Here is a 23,171-nt window from a genome sequence, read left to right as displayed (position 1 = left end):
TGGATAGTAAGCTATTTAAAGCCCTCACTATACTAACCATGGGAACCTTCCAAAGACAGGCTGGGGATACATTGGGGATCTCACAGACTTCTGCCTTGGGGATACTGCAGCAGTTCCTGGATGTATTTTAACATGAGTGGATCAGCACATTTATTTAATTATTTATTGGCATTTGTTTACAGTGAAAGTCCACTGGGCCAGGAAGAGCCTATTTTCAGTGGACGCCCATGGAGAATAGCTCCACAAAGGCAGTAAGTATGAATGTACATAGTATTCAGAACAGTTAGTAAAACAAAATGAATTGTACAAGAATAACAACACATAACAAAACAGACGCAGTACACAGAAAAACAATTCAAGGCACAGCTAATAGTTTAAGCCAGTCTAATTACAATACAGTTTGAGGTGCACTTAAGTTTAAGCCAGTGCAATCACATGACAAATACAGGGAAAATGTATGCAGCAAATATAGTATGACAAGGCACATGTATTGAGCATATGCATTAACAGGAGTAGGTGGGTACAGGTAATGTAAGTTGGCAGAGAAAAACAGTGAGAGTACAAAAGTATAGAATATAAGGGAGAAGAATAGAAAATTATATGGGGAGGGTGTATTACTGTTATATTAAGATAGCAGTATTGGGAATATATAATTAAATATACTAAAGAGGGTTGGGATAGAACTTGTTAGTTGTATTAGGCAAAGACAGAGGGGGGTGGTGATAAATTAGTCTGAGAAGATGTGTGTACAAGTTTGTAAGAGAGTACATGTATTTTCTGGTGTCACTACGGGACCAAATCAGGACTATGTGTGCCTTTTATGGTCTGATACATTTCCCTCTGGTATTTAGTGTGATAGATTGCACCCATGCTGCAATTAGCACCCCTCCTTGCCCACAGGGGAGCAGTACAACAAGAATGGCTACCATTCTGTCAAATTCCAGGTAGAGTGTGATGCATGGGGGTACATCACCAACATGTCTACCCAGCATCCTGGCAGTGCACATGGTTCCCATATATGGCACACCAGCTCACTCTACCACTTCTTCCTGCATGGTCTGATGCCCAGTGGTCATAATGTTGTTAAGTGGAAATTGTAATTTTTATCATCTAATTAGTTATTCTTAGTAAAATGCATTGCTTAATACTAAACCAATTTACCATTGCCTTTTCTCCCCTTTCATTTTTTTTTTCTGTTTTTCAGGTGATGCAGGATATCCACTGGAGGCATGGTTCATGACAACTGTGAGAAATCCAATGGGAAATGTGCAACATAATTTTAATGCATCCCTACTCCAGACTCATATTATCATTGAGCGAGTGTTTGGCATGTTGAAAGTGTGTTTCAGATGCCTGGATGTCCATAAGTTTGCCCAGCCACTGCATGCAGGATGCTTATGTATGTTCCATTCTGCTCAACATGATCATGCACCTGTCTGGTGGTGAAGTAACCCATGTTGTCACCGCAGATGCCAGTACAGGTTCTACCATGATTAATGATGTCACCAACAATAGGCACCAGGAAGGAGAATAACCACAGCGAAAGATTATTCATAAAAACTCGACTTTAATAAAAGATTCAAAGACATAAACGCTTAACTAAAATCATCGTATTGTCATCTTCCTTATGACAAGACTTCATCAGATGCATAAAACAAGTATAATAAGCTAGTTTAAATACCATTGTTTACGTAACTAAATAAAACCTAGTTTATGCTAATTTAAATAAATTAATTAACAACAATTAAATACAGTTGTCACTACCCCAACAAGTGCACCTACAGTACCAAAATGGAAAAATACTCCAACAATTACCCTAATTCAAAATGCATAGACCAACAGAATAAAAAATACAGATAACAGATATAGATAAAAACTATAAAAAATATAAAGAAGATATCATGTAAATCATCCTTAATATTATGCATCCTTAATAAACAAACAGTGCAAGGGCTCTACCTAATGGCTAAACATGATATGTATCAAATATATACCAGAATGTGAAATGCTCTCCTGCAATGGCTATTGGCATAATCAATATAAATATTTTAATAACCTATTTAATCTTATTCAAATAGATAAAACTAGTTTTAAAAAGACATACCCATCTCTTAAAAACAATACAGAATGTTCATATAAAAAAAATAAAAAATAACAATATTGCTTTATAATTTAGCTGCTCTCATTTTAAGGAGAGGGGCGATGGAAATATTCTCATTCAACCCTGGGGGAGTATTGGCCTGTAACATAATTTTCCACCATAACTCCCTATATTCAATTCTTTCTTCCCATAGCCCCCCCCCCTTATATACTGCTTGACCTCTTCAAGAACAAAGAATTATAAAGCGATATTATTATTTTTATGAACATTTTTATATGAACATTCTGTATTTTTTATATGCACATTCTGTAGTGTTTTTAAGAGAAAGGTATGTCTTTTTAAAACTAGTTTTATCTATTTGAACAAGATTAAATAAGTTATTAAAATATTTATATTGATTGTGCCAATAGCCTTTGGAGGAGAGCAAATGGATGGCGCAGTGGTGCAACAGTAGCGTTGTCAGCTCACAGCAAGCAGTTCTCCAGTTCAGTTCTTGGCTGGGGTGCCTTCTGCGTGGAGTCTGCATGTCCTCCCTGTGTTTGTGTGGGTTTCCTCTGAGTGCTCCAGTTTCCTCCCACATTGCAAAGATATGCATCTGGAGTGTTTCTCCCCAGGCCTCTACTGAAAATTGGCTTAATCCTAAATCAGACTTTCCCGCTAAACAAATGTTAAATAAAAAATTTCATTCTGGTATATATTTGATACATATCATGTTTAGCCATTAGGTGAAGCCCTTACACTGCTTTTTATTATGCATAGTATTACATGATATCATCTTTATATGTTTTATAGTTTTAATCTATTGTATTTTTTATTACGTTGGTCTATGCATTTTAAATCAGGGTGATCAAGTATTTTTCTATTTTAGTACTGTAGGACATACTGTAGGTGAACTTGTTGGGATACTGACTTGACTGTATATAATTGTTAATTTATTAAAATTTATGTTAACTAGGTTTTATGTAGTTACATAAATTAAGGTATTTAAACTAGCTTATTATACTTGTTTTATGCATCTGATGAAGTCTTTTCATAAGGAAGACGAGAACGCAGTGATTTTAGTTAACCGATTATGTCTTTGAACCTTTTACTAAAGTTGAGTTTTTATGAAAGAACCTTTTCCTGTGGTTATTCTCCTTCCTGGTGCCTATCATTGGTGATTTTATAGGTTTTGGTTTGTGGGTGCTGTTTCTAAGATTTTTTTTTCGTTCATGATAAATGATGGCCAGCCAGTAGCAGTAGCAAGGGATGTCATGTGACAGGATCATGCATGGTATAGGACTGTACAGGTAAAGATGTAGGGCAGGATTCACGAAGGCTTGCACGGAGTGTAAGAGACGTGTAACACTCCATGCAAGCCTCGCGATCCAGGAACAGCCCAAAACTCCGTGTAAGAGACCAGCTAAAACGTCTCTTACACGGACTGGGCGTGGATATGCTAAATACCTCACTTGCAGCCGAAAGGTATGCAAATGAGGTATATTAGCGATCCACGAAGCAGAAACCAGCCCGTGTAAGAGCCGTTTTAGCTGCAGAAATGTACTCAGTTGACAACTGAGTACGTTTCTGCAGAAATCACAATGGAGCCATGTCAGCTCCAAATAAAGGGTGCATATGTGTCAGGCAGCATGCCAATGGCCAAATATGTGGCCATTGGCAAAGTAACCCGATGCAAATATAAAAAAAATATATTTTTTTTTTACGCAGCACAGCCCTGCGCAAACGGGCTGCGCTGTATAAAAAATAAAAATGAAGGTTATAAACCCACAAATGTGGGTTTTATGCAATACATGGAATGACAATGCAGGGACCAGCAGACCAAAAACAACATGGCCACCGGGTAGTGGTTGCTAAGGGGGGAAGCTGAGTCTAAGACATGTAACTAAGCATTAGTAGGCAATCTCATGTAAATGAGGTTTAGGATACTGAATCCCACAGTCACATAGCAAATGAGCACAGTCTGAGTAGTGTAAGAGATACATAAGGGGGAGGAATAGAGTAGAAGATAGGTGACATCACAGGGGGGGAATGGTAGAAGGAAATGCAGTTCATTGGAGGTCAGTGTAACATGACAGATGACAGACACAGATCAGGGAAAGAGGAGTGCCACAAGATAAGCATGTGAAAGTCAAGAAATGGAAGGTGTACACTGTTACTTACACCAAAGTTTCTTGCTGGGCGTGCATGCGCACGAGTGCGCGCCATGAAGCGAGAGTAGGGCAGTGTGCGAGCGTGTAAGACAGACTGAGCATGTGGGAGCGTGTTGGTAGATTTGTAACACTGTTTGCGGTAGTGTGCGCATGTTTTAACCCGAATAGGCAGATCCTGAACCGTGTAAGCATGTGTGCGGGCGTGTAAGCCACTGTGAGCGTGTTTCTGCTGGTATGCACGCTGCTCCCCCCTGATGAAACAGAAAGGAAAAAGGAAGCAACAGAATTAGTAGGAAGCTAGCAGGGAATACTGCTGGAGCTAGCAGGTGAAAACAATTAGAAGCAGGCAATTACACAGGCAGAATAGTAGCCCAGCCCAGCACTTAAAACTCTGCAAACAGCAGTGCAGGATGTTTCTCTCAAGAGACACTGCAAGACAGGAGTAAGCTATTAGAAGTGAAAACTGAAAAAGCTGAACTCAGAGCAGAAATGCTAGGGGCTGCCATAGCTGTCATAATGAGACATAGGCAACTTGCTGAGGGTGGTGACAATGCAGATGTTGCCAGACAACCCACAGTGAGGAGACGGAGAAGAGTGTACAGGCCCAGGGTCACCTACCACGGGTTACATGAGCTGGAGATAGTAGAGCGCTATAGAGTGGACAGAGAGCTCCTGCAGCAAATAGTCGAGCTGTGCAGGCCACGCCTCACACACAGAACCAACAGAGGGGAACCCATCCCAGTGGAAACCAAGGTATGTGTTGGCCCAAGAATACTAGCAACAGGTACCTTCCAGAGACCAACCGGTGATATGATGGGGATATCACAGGCATCAGCCTCCGGGGTACTGCACCAGTTCCTGGATGCCATGTCAGCACATGTCGGTGATCATGTATATTTCCTCAATGCCCGTGAGGTATTGGCCAGCAATATGCGTCTCTTCCAGCAAATAGCGGAATACCCTGAGGTAGTGGGTGCAATAGACTGCACGCACATATGCATCAAAGCACCAGCCGGTGAGTGGGGTAGGGCCTACATTAACTGCAAGGGCTGCCCCTCCATCAACTGCCAGGTCATGTGTGATGCCCAGGGCATAATAATGAATGTGTGTGCTGGCTGCCCTGGGAGCTACCATGATTCCCACATCTGGCATTTGACGCAGCTGTACCAGACATTTGCCAATGGGGTCATCCCACACGGACACCTAGTGGGGGATGCAGGTTATGCACTGGAGCCGTGGCTGATGACACCCATCAGAAACGCACACACACCTGAACAGGAATGCCATAATGACGCACACGCACAAACATGTAATGTAATAAGGCATGTGGTTGGGCTGCTCAAGTCACGATTCCGGTGTCTGGACACATCTGGTGGAGCCTTGCAGTACTCACCAACTACATGTACCCAAATTTTCATGGTAAGTGCTATGCTACATAATATGATCTTGCGAAAACAGCTGCAGCAGGACCAGCATAGGGCCGGGCCAAACAGCCCCCCACCATTGCCAAGGCCATCACAGGCAGAGCGTGACTCGGAGGAGGAACATGAGCCTGCCCCAGTAGGCAGAAGGAGGTGTGCCCAGTATGCCCTGGCCTTGGCAAAGAGGCAACGCATAGCACATACACTGGCTCAGTAGGAACCCTGGGAATGATACCCCCTCTGACTCACTCAAATAATAACAGGGATGCCTAAAATGACATGACCTGCTCACAAACATGTACAGGGAGTGTAATATGTGCATCCGACAGAGGCAGCCCTGCAGCACCACCTGAGGCATGAATGCCATGTGTTAAGTAATGTAACACCATGTACGATATGCACAGTTGAGGACCCTGACTAACATCCACCCTCACCAAGCATGAAGCCACAAAATGACGATGGGATAATCAATTGCAATAACTGGCTGAAGTAATGCAGTTAGTCAAAGGGGAGCCAATTTGCTTCAGCCTGGGAAGACATGCTGAGCATGACATGATGCACCACCTGCTAGGGGTGGCGTGCACCTATCAGTCCAGGCCCCATGGATACTGGCAAAGGCTGTCAGTACCCACAGCATGCCCTGAATAGGTAAGTCTCAAAACACAAACCCACCTTCATAGGTACCACAAGGGATAGGAACCTAGATGTAATGCTACCCAATGCCAGAAGTCTAAACAGCAAGGTGCATGCAGTGTAAACACACACAGTATGGAGAATGTTGATATCAGTCCTGTAATAGAAAACTGGGTCAAGGCTCACATCAGCACCCTAATACTACCAGGTTACACCTCATACTGTGCTGTACAGCCTCAAAACATGGAACAAACTACAAAAGGAGGGTGACTAGCAATAAATGTCAAGGATAACAACACCCCCATGTTGGTACCACAACAAGAAGCAGCATAGATTAGCCATGGTCAAATACCAATGGCTAAAACCGCGTCCCAGTATATAGCCTGCTGCAGACTACTGTCCTAATACCAGGAACTGCACCTGGCCTATGTTGGAATACATGAATATATCAAGCCCCCCAAACCACATTATATTGGTTGACTGAAAATACCCAGACATACACTGGGAGCATTATACTAGCACCAACACAGTAGGAGAAAAGTTCCCAGAATCCATAAACCAAAATGCCCAGGAACAACGTACCACTCCAACAAGAAAGGTAAGCATACTGGATGTGATAATCAGCAACATGCGTACTGGATGGCAAGATGAGAAGTGTATCCCTCACTAGTAAGACCAGACCATAATCACACCAGATATACACATCCTGACCACAGTCCCTGGCCAGAAAACCACAGTGAAAAACATGTGTAAAGCATAAGTTGCACCCCTCCAAACTGATGTGGAATCCACAAAAGGCCCTGTACAGGTGCAGAATATGGGACACACCACAGAACATGTTATACAGGCATTCCATGAACACAGCCAGGAATGCTTGGATTATGCAATCACAAATAACAACAAGACACAATGCCATACATGCAGGCATCTGGCATGCTGGACTCCAGCCATTACCAAACCATGCAAGAGAATGAGGAAGCTACAACATTATAGAGCAAACATAAAAAGGGAAGTAATCACTGATCAGTAGTATGGCAATAAAATATGTTCACACATACAATCCACTAAGGCCAGCCACAACAAGTAGAATCTGTGAATCCAGAGGCAATGTGACACCTGCCCCAAGTACACAGACAACCCTCAACTCCCCCCAATAAATACAAATATATGTGAGAGATGCAACCATTTATCCAAACCGGAGGCTGAGCTCCCCCAACTCAGTACTGTCAAAACTAGTCAGGAGGAGAAGGTAACCACATACACCACAAACCCAGTCCCACATAGACCTATCACAACTGTAAATCAAACACATAAACACAGAAAACATTCCCGGAGGCCCTAATTACAAACACACCACACCAACAGAGGCCTCCAAAGCAGACCCCAAGCAACCACAACCTCCAAACATAGCACATGCAACACACAGTACACAAAGCTGGTGTGCCAAACAGTTACAGGCCAGAAGGAGAAACAACATGCCTGATACAGTTGTAATAGGTGTCTGTATAGGCAGACACACTGCTGTCCCACTCACCAGACTGAACAAGGGAAAGGGTACAGTAAGCTGCCTGTAGGCTGCCACAATATGCCACATAACACAAGTACACAGGTCACCCCAAAGCAAGCAGAAATATGATGCACTCATTGTCCATGCTGGTGTGAATGACCTGAGATATACCTCCCTGGACTACATGAAAAGAGACATGGATGAGCTCTCTGAGTATGTACTCCAGGCCGGTATGACACTGGCCATTTGCAGCATCCAACCCTCACCAATAATGATGCCACAGTACAAACACAGAATGATCAGCTTTAACAGGTGGCACAGTTACAGCTGTCAGTCCAAGAGGGTCTAATGTCTGTCTGATAGAGATGTCATGCATGACAAGCCATGCTGCTGTTCCAGGGATGGCTTGCACCTGTTACCCCTGGGCGTCTGGATACTGGATAAGGCCTTTGCCACCTCCATAGAGCCGTACGTAGGCAAGGCCAAAAAGACTAACCCACCACCCTAGAAAACATAAGTGGTAAGAAACATAAGGGTAATGCTGACCAATGCCAGATGTGTAAACTGCAATATGCATGCTCCTGAGGCACTACCCAGTATGGAGAACATCGATGTCTGTGCAGTGACAGAAGCCTGCTGCAAGCCTACTGACAGCACACCAGCACTACCAGGTTATACCACATATCATGCGTTATGGCCCCAACACCTGGACCAAAACATCAAAGGAGGGGGAGTATCCATATGCAGCACAGACACCCATACAGCCAGGTAACTGACAATGCACGAAACAGCGGAGACCACCCATGTGCACCTAAGTGTAGTCAAAACTGCTGTACAGTCTGTAGCATGCGACAGACCACACTCTCACACACAGGAACCCCACCCAGACATCCTGAAGACACTGGACAGTATGAATGTCCCACCAAATACCAGACAAGGTACTCACAAATTACCACATAGGTGGTAAACCATTATGTATGCAAGGAGTAATCAGGGACCTAGGGACACAAGTCGACAGTAACCTGTCATGTGACACTCACAATGCCAATGTGGCTAGGAAGACTGTCTATATTGGACACTGTATCATGAAAGGAGTCACATCTACATCAACAGAGGTCACTGTGCCCCTGTACTGTTCCCTTATCAGACCCATAATCTAGTACAATGACTCATATGGGATGTACCGTACCTGACACCTGCAGCGGTTAGGAAGACCTCAAAGGTACCTCACCAAGAGGATAAAGGGTGTCAAATATATGTCATATGCTGCCTGGCTGTAGACACCCCAGCTGAATGCAGTCACAGACTGCCTACACAGAGGCATTGTATGTCTGTTGTACAAGGCCATGTCCAACACAGGAGTAATGGACATGCTCCACCCCAGGAAATCAAAGCCATTGGAGCTGTGAGAGTGACAGATGTTAGCCTCAACACATAATGAAATAGAATGTGCTGGAGGGACAGATACATAACCCAGAGGCTCCCCACACCCAGGAACAGGATCCCAATCCGTGTTAGGCAAAGCTCCTCACTGACACCCCTCAACAGGAATATTGCCAAGTGGATGGATGATCGTAGATGTACACTGGGGTCTTCACTGTGTCACGTCCAGACAGAGGCACAGTAAAGAAAATCATAAATGGCCATAATAGTCACATAGCAAGGGGCGGCGAAAGACACACACACTCTGGCTAGGCTTACTAATGCCCTAGGGTGGATAGCCTAGTATGAACCTATGAACCTATGAAGATACAAATTGTACAGGACACTAAGGATAATCACAAGGCTTACTCAACTGATGGTAGGAACCATGTTGGGAATTCACAGATATGCTCCGAATCACACAGATATCACAAACAACATACCAAACACACACACATATTGCCAACATACAACCTGACAGGTGCAGTGCAGTGCAACCCCCCCCCCCCCCAGAATGCAAAATATCTATCCCAGCAGACTGCTGGCCCCCTGACATTGCAGATGCTGAGGTAACAGCCATCATCTACAAAGCAAAACACACAGCAGCAAAGGTATGTGATGGTGTCCTGGGCTGAGGCCAACATGGAATCCAAGAAGAATGGAATGCCAAATCACACTACTGCCCAATGTCAGCCTTACCACAGGATATGTACCCAAAGAGCAGTGTACAACAACAGTGGTCCTTCACAACAAAGGTGTTGCCTGAATGGATACTGCAAACTACAACCCCAGGATCCTGACAAACTTGGTCTGCACAGCTATGTAAAGGATCAGTATGTACCGCAGACATAAAGCTATCGTGGACCTACTGACACCGGACCCTACCCAGTGTGGCTGTCGTAAGTGCAGATCCTGCCCCTAAACATGTTTGACCCATTTGAAACAGTCATTAAGGTCATTGATGAGGGCAATGTGGTCCACACAGCGTAGCTGGACCGTGCATATGCTTCCAGACAATACCCTACGAGTTCAGTATGGATATGTTCACCAGCTTAAATATAAACCCCTATGTCAGTAGAGGGGTTGCAAACCAGACCAAGGACAGAACTGACATGGTCAGACATGCTGCATCCATGTCAGACTACAAAGCAGATATGAGTGGCATCCCACAAGGCTTGGTCCTGGGACCTCCCCCGTTCCGTATATATGTCCCATAGGTACAGGCCAACATGTAAGGACTGTGACTGAACATGTATGCAGAGGAGTACAAACTGCCCACCATATCTGACCCCCAGCTGACACAAGCAACCCACAAAAGGGCCACATAGAAACAGACAACTGGAGCCATAGCCATGTCAGCAAGCTAATTGCAGAAATGTGTATAGACAACCACCGTGGATATACAGTAAGTGCCCACCAATTACCACACAGGTGTTAACCTATTATGTACCTAACATGTAATGAGAGACCTGGGGACACAAGGTGACAGATATCCTGCATTGGACAAACATGTGGCTGTAGTGTTCGCAGAAACATACCATATACCCACCCAATCATGAAGGTTGTCAGATCTAGATAAGGGGAGGTCACTGTGGCTCTGCAGTCATCCTTCATCAGCATCACAATTGACTACAATAGCCCCTGTGGGATATACCTCAGCAGACACCTCCATCAACTGTAAAGTCCACAACAGTACCCCACCAGGTGTAGCAAAGAGCATGAACAGATGCCATGTGTTGCCTGATTAAACAAACTGCAACTCCACACACTGCCATACTGCCCACCCAGAGGCAAGCTGTGCCTGATGTATGAAGCCATGTCCAAGCTGGAATCAAGGAACATGCTGCACCTTGTACAATCTGAATGGCAGTGAGCTATGCACATGAGAGACCTGAACCCCAGTACTGCCATACATAGGACAAGCTATACTGAATGATCCATAACACAGAAGCCACCCCCACTCTTGAGTAAACTCCCAGTACAGGTTAGCCAGAGAGTCACCTATCGACACCCCTCAAGAGGAATCCTGATGAGTGGATGGGAGATGGTAGGTTAACCCTGGGTATCACTGTTATGTCAGAGGTAGACGGAGGCACAGTATACTAACCATGACATATGTCATGGCAAACTCCAGTTACAATGTGTGTCGAAGGACAAACACACTCTGTGACTAGCATCAGAAATGGCCTAGCGAACATCGCTAGTGTTTGCCAATGTCCACCTATGTTGTGGAATACACTACCAATGTTGGACAAGCCTGGTGTAGGTAGTCCATATCTGAACATAATGCAACATGGTCATATGTGCACAACTGGCCCCTACACAGTCTGTTGTGCTCACTATGAAGATGTCAAGCAGTGATAGGACTAAAGCCCAGGATACTGTCCACCACAGTGAAAGTACTGAACCAGTACACTATATGGTACTACAGTGTTAGGTCATTATGAAAGGATGTTGACAACTGTATGCAAAGTATCCCATGCAATCCCTGCAGGCACAGTATAATCCCTGTTGTGGCAGACACAAAGCAGTTGGCCAGTAAGTACACAACATGACACCCAACACACAACCATAAACGTGAGATATTGTTGAAGTTCACACACACCCAAATATGTGGTGGACTGCAGAGTTCAACATATGGAAAGCTCACACTGGGCATGCTCGCACACCGATAAATGAGGCATATGTCAGACAACATGCCATGGAAAGGCTGAACTGGGCATGCTCACACACTTAGGCCATATCTCCGTTTAGCAGTTGCCCACACATATCTGGTATTTGTACGTGTCATTCCAGGAACCAACCACAACACAGCAATCTGCCCAGTGCACACAGTAAATGACTACAGAGACATAAGTGATATAGTGGATCGCCCTCATATTCAAACATCTTCCACAGATACACAAGTTGTTCATAGGAACAGGGAATGCTATGGCAATAAAGACCTGCAAACAGTCTAACAGCAACAAATATTGTGCATCTGACAATTAAACATATGGGTGTAGAGGTCAATACTAGGCTGTTTGCCCTAGGGAATGACAGCTTAGCCAGAGTGTGCTTGGCATCTGCATCCCCAGTACAGTAGGCTACTGTGCCACTGTAAACTAGGTCACATAAGGCAACGTGTGAGGCTAGTGAGCTGTGCCTCTGTCAAGCAGGGGCACAGTGGAGATCCAAGGGTTTGAATGTGCTAAGCCACATCCATGTTGTTGGTGTGTGCTGGAAGAGGGTTGCTGAGGACCTCTAACAGTAAGTGGGCATCAATAACAGACTGAGGGGAGCCCTATCTGCATTGTCTGGACAATTCCACTGTCAACACTGTGTTTTGATGATTATGTGGGATTGAAGTGTCATGCCGGTACTGTTCACAGATGTCCTCCCTCTGTGGGCTACAGCTCTGCAATGTATTAGCCCACTCTGTCTGTTGGACGGCTCATATATGGCTGGTGTACACCTGACAGGTGTCTTGTTGTGGAGCAGTCATGGGTATATGTGGGATAGCATGATCAATGCAAACCTTACACATGCTCATAGAATGCAACTGTCAAGGATTATGCAGAGTGGCCAGTATAGTCCCCCAGCATGGGTCCTTTGAAGTCGTCCACCCCAGTCTTCACAAGTGTAGAGTCTGCTTGTGCTAAATACAGTTTGTTTGCAGTGACAACCTTGCCTGGGGGTGGGGATGGGATATGGATGTCCAGGGAAAGGTGGGTATGGTCAAATATCAACAATGGTGGTCTACCTCTGGTGTGGAACAGTGAGTACCCATGTTGCAGATGGACAGGTGAAATATGTTTTCCCCATGTGGCTGTGGTGAGTGGTTCAACCATAGCACATGGACCCACAAATTGTAGTGGCTGTAGGGTAAAGTTGTAGAGGCCTGAGTAGTTCCCACACAGAATATGCCTGTACCTGATGTTAACAACTGGAATGGTGTATGTGAACACCTGCATATCCCGGCACTGTTCCCAGGGAAGCAAAGTGTGTGTCCTGGATGTGGGAGTGGTGTTCTGGACTGGTTGTGTTGTGTGTTACAGGTCCTGTGGTCACGAAGCATGGTATAGAACATAACCTACCAGTGCGATGTGCATATCTGACCCTGAAGTAGGTGGCTTCAAATGCATATTTATGCTATCCCCCACCTGACAGGTAGTACTAGATGTACATACCTCTGTAGAAATAAAGATGTCAGCACCCTATAAATACTGCAGGTGCAGAGCAGATGCCCAGTAATTCGGATAGTGCGCTCTGCTAATGCGTCTCTCTCAAGTGCCATAATATAGTTAGGTAGGGGTTTGAATGATGCAAATGCTCAGTGTGTGTGTGGGTGAGCGGGTTGATGTGTGTGCAAGTCTGTGTGAGGGAAGTGTCCCTTTTGGCAACTGGGAAAACACACTACAGGATGCACATTCCCTTTTCTAAGCACTGATGATGTCAACACCCTCTAAGTACAGCAGGAGAAGGGAAACTTGCCAGTAATATGAATAGTGTGCACAGCTAATGTGTCTGTCACGGGTGTCATAACATAGTTAGAGAGGGGTTTGAATCCTGCAACCACCGAGTGTTTGTGGAGGGGAGTTAGTGTGTGTGTGAGGGGAAGTGCCCCTTTTGGCAACTGGGAAAACACTCTACAGGATGCACATTCCCCTTTCTAAGCACTGATGATGTCAGCACCCTATAAGTACAGCAGGAGAAGGAAACCTCCAAGTAATGCGAATACCGCGCTCCGCTAATGCGTCTGTCATGAGTGTCATAATATAGTTAGGTAGGGGTTTGAATCCTGCAACCACCCAGTGTGTGTGGAGAGGGGTTAGTGTATGTGCAAATCTGTATGAGGGAAATGTCCCTTTTGGCAACTGGGAAAACACTCTACAGGATGCACATTCCCCTTTCTAAGCACTGATGATGTCAGCACCCTATAAGTACAGCAGAAGAAGGGCAACTTCCTAGTAATGTGAATAGCATGCTCTGCTAATGCATCTGTCACGAGTGTCATAACATAGTTAGGTAGGGGTTTGGATCCTGCAACTGCCCAGTGTGTGTGCAAGTCTGTATGAGAGGAATGTCCCTTTTGGGAACTGGGAAAACACTCTACAGGATGCACATTCCCCTTTCTAAGCACTGATGATGTCAGCACCCTATAAGTAAAGCAGGAGAAGAAAAACCTCCCGGTAATGTGAATAGCGCGCTCTGCTAATGCATTTGTCATGATATAGTTAAGTAGGGGTTTGAAACCTACAAATGGCAAGTGTGGGTGTTTGGATGAGGGGAGCTTGTGTGTGTGCAATTCTGTATGAAAGGCATGTGCTTTTTGTCAATCAGGAGATCACACTACATGATGCACAGTACCCTTTCCAAACACTGATGATGTCAGCACCCTATAAGTACAGCTGGAGAAGGGACACCTCCAAGTAATCCGAATAGTGCGCTTCACTAATGTGTCTCTCTCACGTGTCGTGACATAGTTAGGTAGGGGTATGAATCCTGCAAGAGTGTGTGTGAGGGGTAGTAGGGTGTGTGTAATTGCAAGTGTGACAAAACAGATCCTTTTGGCAACTACTACAATACACCAGATGCTGCATATTCCCCCAGTAAACACAGGGGATGTCACCACACTATCAGTACAGCCAAACAGGCCTCCTTGGCCAGTAATGCCAATAGTGCGCTCTGCTACTGGGTCTATTACCATTGTCAGAGCACAGATAGGTATGTTTTGGAAACCCACAACTGCCACGTGTGGTTGTGTCACACAATATGACCTTGTGTGGGTTGTTGTGCATAACAATGCATGCCATTGCCTAAACCAGCAATGGCAATGCAGACATGATGTATGTGTGTGACACATACACATAAATACCTGTGACCTGCAGTAGTTACCATGTCTGACACGTACCTCAAGTGGATAAATGGTATTCGCAATGCATAACAATATGACTGTGTCTTACTGTGCAGGGGCCGCACGCGGTATGTGTCTATACAGTGTGGGTTGTATATGGTATAATACCTACAGCAGGGGATACACATCTGGTCTGGGCCATATAGTCTACATGTAGTCGATGAACAGGTGCTGCATGTTCCCACCTGTTGTGGGAGTGGTAACATGCTATTCCACTGCAATTCAGTGACCACATGCTGGGAACCTTTCAGCTAGTGTGTTGTAGCTACAGTAATGCTCACGCCCTTCACCCATATCCCACCCTCCCCCAGCACCTCTATTCATATCTCAAGCAAATCACTCCCCCTCATTCCTCTGATCCAATTAAATACAACTCTACCTTGTCCACACCCACATTTCATTCACACCTTACCTACTTTTATTTAATCAAAGTTATCTGCTTCCCCTTACATCCATCATCTTGAATTCTCATCCCCCTACTATAATTATTTGAATCTTACTCTATTTTACCATCACAATACTATCACTGCCTCACATTAACTCCAAGTTTACCACCTTCTCTTCTATAATACACATAAACTAATATTGCACCATAATTGTACTACTGACCAGTCACATCTCCCCCACCCCTCCTTATCACAAACCACAGGACAAAACGCCTAACCACATTGTCAAAGCCCACCCTGAAGTCAAAATATTTCCAGCCTTAGCTGCACATATATCACTAGATAACAAAATCTCTGTTTATACCTGATATTACATTCTAACACATAAATACCACTTTTACTGTTGTTAAACTCACTATCACAGTTGTCATGCTCCTCATTCCCTGCCTAGCTTCTTTACTCTTAATTCTCAACCTCACTACAGCTATATCCTTGCTTACCCCCACACATCAATACACATCAACAATCTCCTCCAACCATCACCCCCAATAAACAATACAGTTTCTCACATATCTCCTCTCAGCTTTTCCCTTGTACCCTCCCATATTATTCAAGCCACAAACTGGCCTCCTCACCTCCTACAAAACCACACTTGACACCAGTATCATCACCTAGGGATAAAAAACACTTCCTATAGTACTCCTTCCTCATTACCTACCTACTCAAATGTGGAGACATACATCCTAACCCTGGCCCACCTTCTAATCCTAACCAAAAGAGTAACCCCAAAAATGTAAACATACTTACTCTCAACCTTAGAAGTATATGTAATAAAATAGCCCCACTGCATGCCTGGATTGATCAAAATAAGCCTGACATACTAGCCCTTACGGAAACATGACTGCACCCTGGTGTAAAAGACTCAGAAATAATACCTCAAAACTTTGCAATAACCAGAAGAAACAGATCTAACAAAAGGGGGAGGGATAGCACTTCTATATCCCTCTACATTCAACATCACACCCTACACCAGTAATATACCCACCTTTTCCATTGTTGAGGTACTAATCTCCTTTTTGAACCTCAATATATAAAAAATAATTTGCATAATAGTAATATATATCCCACCAGGTAACAATATACCAATGTTGGAAAATATTTTATCCTGGACATCCCAAACAATAAACCTTGAAACAATAATCTTAGGAGATGTAAAAATAGATTGACAAACCATAGCTTTTGACTCCCCCACAAATAATATAAATCTGTATGTTTTTTCTCAGCTTATCAATGCTCCAACAAGATACAAAAAATATCTCACCTACCAGTCCACCTTAGACTGGATTCTAGTATCCCACCCTGCCAATTACCCCTCTTCTGGTACACTGTCTAACTCCCTGAGCGATCATCTACCAACTTATTCCCTTAGAACAAACTCCCAACAACTAAGCGTGCACACTATAAAATCAGTTAGAAACTCAACTAATTTTTGTCAGCATAAATCTAACAATCTCCTACAGGAAATAGACTGGGCACCACTTAAACAACTACCCCTTAATGATGCTGTACTATACTTTAATAACACCTTCCTTCACATACTTAATACACTATCTCCCATTAGTATGAAAAGAATCAGAAAGAACTTAGCACCATGGCTCTCTAAAGAATGTAAACACCTGATGAAGCAAAGGGACCTAGCCTGGTCAACCTGGAAACTAAACAAAAATGAACAAAATCATGTTAATTTCAAAACACTACATAACAAAGTGACAACACTAATCAACAGAGATAAGAAGTCATATTATTCCCAGCTTCAATTCCAGCATAAAATCAACCCCAGTAAATTTTGGCATTCCATATCTTCTCTACTTAACCCTGGAAGAAATGGAGAGTGCACCCTATCACCAGATACCCCTCCATCACAAATAGCCAACAACTTTAACAAGAACTTCATAAAATCAATTTCGGACTTATTAACTAACGCACATAATGCTGGACCCTCCCGACCTTTCAACCTTTTCAGACACCAACCCCAGGCCATCAACTACTTCTAACCCTGTCATTAACTAACCCCCCCACTCAACAAAATGTCATACAAACTCCATTCTCATTTCAGCCCATACCCACCGACACCATTAAGAAACTGCTACAAAAACTAAAACCCTGCTCTACTTCAGCTGACAATCTCCCCCCATACTACCTCAAACTGGCTGCTAACTCAGTCACCTACCCAATCAGTATCCTTATAAATAGGTCTTTATCCAAATCAGAAGTACCTACTATATGGAAACAATCTCACATCACCCCCATCCACAAAGGAGGCGACTCTTTTGATCCATCCAATTTCCATCTTATATCCATCTTGTCATCCATATTCAAAATTATTGGGAGAGTTATCCATCAGGAGGTAATGCAATATCTATTGCAAAACAACCTTTTAACAAAAACCCAACATGGCTTCTGACCTAGACACATCACAGCTACATCCCTTTTATCTTTTACAGACACCGTGAACAAGGCCAAAGATGCAGGATGCTATACAACCTCAGTATTCCTTGATCTCTTCATGGCCTTTGACACATTGTCTCACCCCTTCTTTTGAACACACTGTCTAACCTAGGCTTCTCACAAGGATCATAAACAAGCAGTGAAATAGTCCAATAAACTCTCACCCTTCCTCCACAGCCCTACTGGAGTCCCCCAAGGCTCCATCCTAGGACCCTTACTCTTCAACATTTTCACAAACCACTTTCACATGCCTCTCACCCTGGGACCCCTCATTCAGTACGCTGATGATTTCACCATAATCTGCACTGCTCAATCACTACCAGATCTACTTTCAAAAACTCAGCAGTCCTTTACTGCAGTCGAATCCTGGCTAAGAAATGCCCAACTCTTTCTTAATTCAAAGAAGACAAAACTACTGCTCTTTCATCCCAAAAACACCTCCCCTGTCACTGATCATTTCAACATCCTTGCATCTGACAACACTGCCATAGAAATAGTGCAGGAAACCAAACGTTTAGGTGTTATCATTGACAATAAAGTTTAATTTGACCCCCATATACAGCAAAATATAAAGAAAACTCATCAAAAACTGGAACTCTTATATAGAAACAAAGATTTCTTTACTGCAGCAACCAAAACTACCCTTGCAAAAAAAAAATTACTTCCCTCCCTTCTTTATGGTGCCCCTGTCTTAACTAACTTACAAAATTCTACCCCAAGCAAGTTGGAACAGTGCTACAACAAAGTTGCAAAGTTTGCCACAAACTCTAAATATCACACACATCACTGTAAACCACTCCTAGAATTAAATTGGCTTGAACTCCCCATAGCCGACCTTAGGCATAGGCCAACAAGGCAGCCGCCTAGGGCGCCACTCTAGCAGGGGTATTCTTCCAGTATTTATTTGGTATAGGTAGACCAGGATGGGGGCACTGGGTAGTGTGGTGGGGGGCGACGTGAAGCCCTTTTGCCTAGGACACCAGTTGACCTAAGGCAGTTCCTCCCCAACCAACTTGCCTTTATTCAGCTAGCCACCTTGCACAACCTTATTTTCAAGCCTACTGCCTGCCCTGCACTAACCAGTCTAGTCACAACTTACACACCAAATCAATCCTTACGATCAGAAGACAAAAATCTCTTAGCTATCTCAAAACCCACAAGAAAACCTGGTCACTCTCTGTATTCATACTCTGTCTCTATACTTTGGAATTCACTACCGCTAGCTACCAGGTCTATGCCTGCACTAACCCATTTCAAAGCCTCTTTAAAAAATCATCTCAAAAATACATGGATCTGCTCCTGCATAAAGCCTGCCTAATGCTCAGGTGTTCCTCTTTCTGTCACATTTCAATCCCTCACAGACTACAAGATCCTAAGGCTCTTCTAACTCATTCTCTGCTTCTATACCATATCCTTAAGCTACTGTTCAGGCATTACTGCTTCTATTCTTCTTAACTCTCTCTCATTGTCTCTCACTCTCTCACTATCTATCTGCATCACTAACATTCTGGCTGCTGTTTTCCTAACTGAAACTAACATTCTATTTTGCTTGTATTATTACAGTCAATGTCACACAATGCACTACCTATGTGCTACTTTTTTGGACACTGTCTACATCATGTATGGGGAGAGTGACTATTATTGTCTGTAGTGTTTTAACTGTATAGAATTGTCTAGGTGTGTAGTAACATATTTCAACATCTTGTAGCAGTTTGTTCTTTCAACTTATTTTTTGTATAGTATTTCTAATATAATCTTTATTGTATTGGATTATACTGTATTTGTATTGTACTGTATGTGGAACTTTTCTCCCCGGGCCTCTGCTGAAAATGGGTTCTATAGACCCTGACAGACCACTCCGGTAAACAAATGTCAAATAAATAAAATAAATAAATAACTTGAATGGAAATATAAGCAAAAAAGTACCCATCCCCAAAGAGCTGTTTTACAGTTACCATTTCAAAAAAATGGGCATTTATTTGCAGTAGCTTTCGCATTGCCATAGTCATTGCAATAACCCGTGATTAGTGTATTTGCATACTCTTCACAGATAACTGCTATGAACATGAGAACCTCAGGACTATTAATGTCACTCTATAACTTCAGTTTTAGCTCATCTCCCTGAAAAAAATAATTCATTAGTATATTATTTTTATGACAGAACCACTCACCTTCTTAGTATTTATAGAGAAAGGGTGTAAAATTACTCCCAGAGCTGGTACATCCAAACAGAAAAAAAATCATCTATCATATGACACACAGTTCCTTATTCTGCAGGAGAAATGTTCTGGATATAAAATAGATTGTGGGTGCCTTTCATTTAAGTTTTCACTCTTTTCTTACAGATTTCAGGGTAACCTAACTTGCCCATGCTTACTAACTGAACAGAAGAAAAACAAATATTTAATCCTTATATTTTATTTGAAATCATGTTAATATATAATGACTAATTCACTTTTTATTTAAGGTTTTGTCTTATTATTTTCTATAAATGACAGGGAAGCTCCTCCAAAGTGATGTAGTGATGTATTTTAATTTTTTTGATCTCACCAAGTAAGTATTCTGTTAAGCATACTATCAAGTAAGTATTCTGTTAAGCATACTATCAAGTAAGTATTCTGTTAAGCATACTATCAAGTAAGTATTCTGTTAAGCATACTATCATACTTTCTACTTTTGCATTTCATGAATCTTCTCTTTTGACTTCTTGTATTTAATCAGGCTTATTACACAGAGTACATTGTGATGCTCTTAAATGCACTTACATCCTTCATTTTTCAATTTTTGTTTTTAACTTCATAATGACAATTAACGTCAGAGCAACTGCAACTTGCAAACTGGGTTTGACCACGGTCATGGTATCCTATATTTCTCTGAGTGAGTAGATTTGTTATTTTATTGGCTAATTATGGAATGAGGCAAGCTCATTGACAAAGAATAAATAACATTTCATTATTATCTTAGAAAAATGTTTGTGAAACTGGGTTGCTATAGTGCAGGGCTACTCTGAGGAGAAAACTCTGAATACAAGAAGGCTACAGAGAATGAAGAAAAGACCGCAAAGCCCTTCCCCTCTGCATTCTGGTTGATTCAATGCACCACAAGGACTTTGTCTGCTTCCTAGGATTAGGTTTGCAATGTTCCAATCTTTGATGAGAGTAGAGGCTTCCACCTGACAGCTACTAACTACTGAGGGATTTGAGTGCTTTTTTTGAGTGGCCAGTCTTGGTGGGGGCATTGGTTGAATTTGGATTGGCTGGCCTTATGTTATTGTTATTTTATTTATCTTATGTTGCCAGATTAGTCTCACAGGCTATTGTTCTCTTTTTAGGGGAGACTAAAGATAGCATTTATACTACCACTAAGGGTGATTTGGCCAGGGCATCAGGAAACTTCCCCTACTCTTTTTGATAGGTGCCATGGAATCTTTTACATCCACCTGAGCTACCACCATCTCAAGCATTCTGCCTACTTCAAGGATAGTCTTAACAAAATAGTAAAGAGCTTAAGGGAACCATTAGGTAGCTCAACACTAAGTATGAACAAAAACTGCCACTAAAGTCAAAAATAACTACAAATAGTTCTTTAACTATGTCATAACGTTAAGAACTAATATCCAATGATTCTCAAAGTTGGTCCACAATAATGCTGCACACTCTGACCCAGAGGAAATAGCTACCATCCTAGATGACAAATTTAGTGAAAAATTTGCTCCATCCACACTTATAGCTATTTCGGAGGTTCCAGAATCCAAGCCACCTGCTTTAACTACTATGGAACAAGTTATCTCAGCCTCCTCAAAAGCTAAGAACACCTTATCCATTGGTCTTGATAATATACAACATTGCCTGATTATCAATGACAAATATGGCCTATATGAACCACCACTTAGCATCTTTAATCTAAGCCTTTCCACTGGTTATATTCCTGAAGCCTGGAAAAAACAGCCACTGTAATGCCCTTATAGAAGAGTGGCCTGACCCAGGTAACTATAGACCTATTAGTCTCACTAGCCTCATATGCAAAGCTATGGAGCATATTATCTAATTTCTCATTAACTTGGACATTGAAAATTTCTTAAGCATGGACCATCACCAATTTGGCTTTGTCAAAGGAAGGTCCTGCCTATTTAACCTTATTAATTTCTTTGAAAAAGTAAAAAAAAACAGTGCATAGTAGTGATGTAATGCGTGTAGCATATCTTGACCTGTCCAAGGCCTTTGACACTATTCCTTATGCAGGCTTTATCGACAGCCATGTTAACAACTGGTGTAAGGAAAATGGTCTCAATTAAATGTGAAAAAATATAGCATAGTTCATTATGTTAAATAAAACATTTTCACATATCATACAGATAAAGCACCCTCCAGTAATACACTGCCATAAGGGATGTGGGCACTCTTGTTGATGATTACTTATCATTTTACATTTTGTGTCTGCACAGAATGTAGGAAAGCCTTCTGTTTAGCTCATCTAATTTCCAAAGGCTTCTCTACTAGATCTGGAGAAGTCCTAATTCCCCTTTATTCATATCTTATCAGATTCATTATTCAATATACTACACCATTTGGTATGTATTTGTCGAAACATATCAGTCAGCTTAAGAGACCTCAGAGATCCATAATTAAAAAGATCAGTGGCCCCAAATATCTTAGTTATCAGGACAGACTGTCAGCCCTCTCTCTTTACTCAGTCTTTCATAGACTCCTTCATGGATATCTGTGTCTAACCTTTCAAGCCATGAACGATCCAAGTCTCTTGGATCTCCTATTCTTCCACAGAACAAATGATAGTTCAAATGCCTGGTTAAATGAACTAAACTTTCATCAACAGATAGATAATAAGACATATTGAGTGAATGAGTAAGATTTCATTGTATCCCTCTCCTCTAAAACAAACTTCAGCTACATATTACCTCCTTCAAAGTAAAAGTCGATAATTGGATCAGCAGCCTTAAATTAACCTCTTGGTCTATCTTGTCTTGCCCACTTTAAGACTGTAGGGAACTTTTGAATAGGTTTCTTTTTGATTAGACTTGTAACAGTCTACAAGTGATAGTCTAGTACTTACCTATGGCCCTATGAACCTATAGCTAATGCCTATTAATGCACAGCAGACATTTTAGAGTACACTAATGGTGATTCTAT

The sequence above is a fragment of the Protopterus annectens genome, chromosome 10.part0 (genome assembly GCF_019279795.1).
Source record: "Protopterus annectens isolate FY-2018-M chromosome 10.part0, PAN1.0, whole genome shotgun sequence".
Classification (NCBI taxonomy): Eukaryota; Metazoa; Chordata; order Ceratodontiformes; family Protopteridae; genus Protopterus; species Protopterus annectens.
Note: the sequence above shows the minus strand (reverse complement) of the source record.